Below are 939 nucleotides of genomic sequence, written 5' to 3' on the forward strand. Positions count from 1 at the left end.
ACTATGGTGTCGAAATTTCAAAACATCAGAAAATACATACGATTTACTCACAGAAAACCTGAATAAATTTTAATTAAGCCCAAGCAGCAATAGACCAATGAATATTAACTTTTTTTTAAAAAATAAACCAAGTTTCTGGTGAAAGTAATATTGTGATTCACATCTACACTATCGACAATAAGTATGTTAATTAGTTGAGAAATGAAGATATGATTAGAAATTACACACAGTAAGATTCTATTTAACCTTACACGTGCAAAATGTTTTAATTTAAACCAAAAAGAAATAATATTAGGCCTATATATATTTATATAATATACTAGCATTTATTTGTGCATTAATTTGTTTTTTAATTCTCATGTAACAATTAGAAAACGTCTATTACAGAATGAAACCGAACTTTTTGTGCACCGAATTCAACACTTGTACTTGTACTATAAGTGAATATTAAACAAAGAACGACGAGAACCAAGAGAAACTGAAGGAAAAGCACAACACGCAGAACAACACTGAGTTGTGTTCAAGTGACAATTTTGTTTTTCGCGCGTCTTCTTATTGCGTAACATGATTCCTGATGATGACACAATTAATGTCGAAATATTGAATCCCAACACGATGGCGTGCATTTCAATACTTGGAGTATGTAGGCCTATTATACTTTGATACTTTCTTATACTTTCTTGCGTAACATGTCATATTTGTAAACGTGAGATCTTGAGAAGAATCGGTATATTTCAAAAATATGTCTATTAAGTAGGGCGAACTTTTCACAGAACAAAAGTATTGATTAAGATTTAGATGATTCTGTTTTTGATTGATTGTTTGCCTCATGATAATTCACGAGGTTTTAAAAAATAGAATAAAACTCAATAAAGTTCCCCTGCACGGAAATCTTTAGTAAAAGGCGAAAGATTTATACGTGATGCAGAGAAACCAGAG

General features: G+C 30.7%; 1 non-coding gene across 1 annotated transcript; it reads right to left on the reverse strand.

The window, feature by feature from the left end:
* Positions 1-824: 824 nt before the first annotated feature.
* LOC117111816 lies at positions 825-939 on the reverse strand. Its single transcript, XR_004445925.1, has one exon. It is a non-coding gene; the product is annotated as a U5 spliceosomal RNA (small nuclear RNA).

The sequence above is a fragment of the Anneissia japonica genome, unplaced genomic scaffold, assembly GCF_011630105.1.
Source record: "Anneissia japonica isolate Jap-2015-1 unplaced genomic scaffold, ASM1163010v1 scaffold62033_len6259_cov189, whole genome shotgun sequence".
NCBI classification, from domain to species: Eukaryota; Metazoa; Echinodermata; class Crinoidea; order Comatulida; family Comatulidae; genus Anneissia; species Anneissia japonica.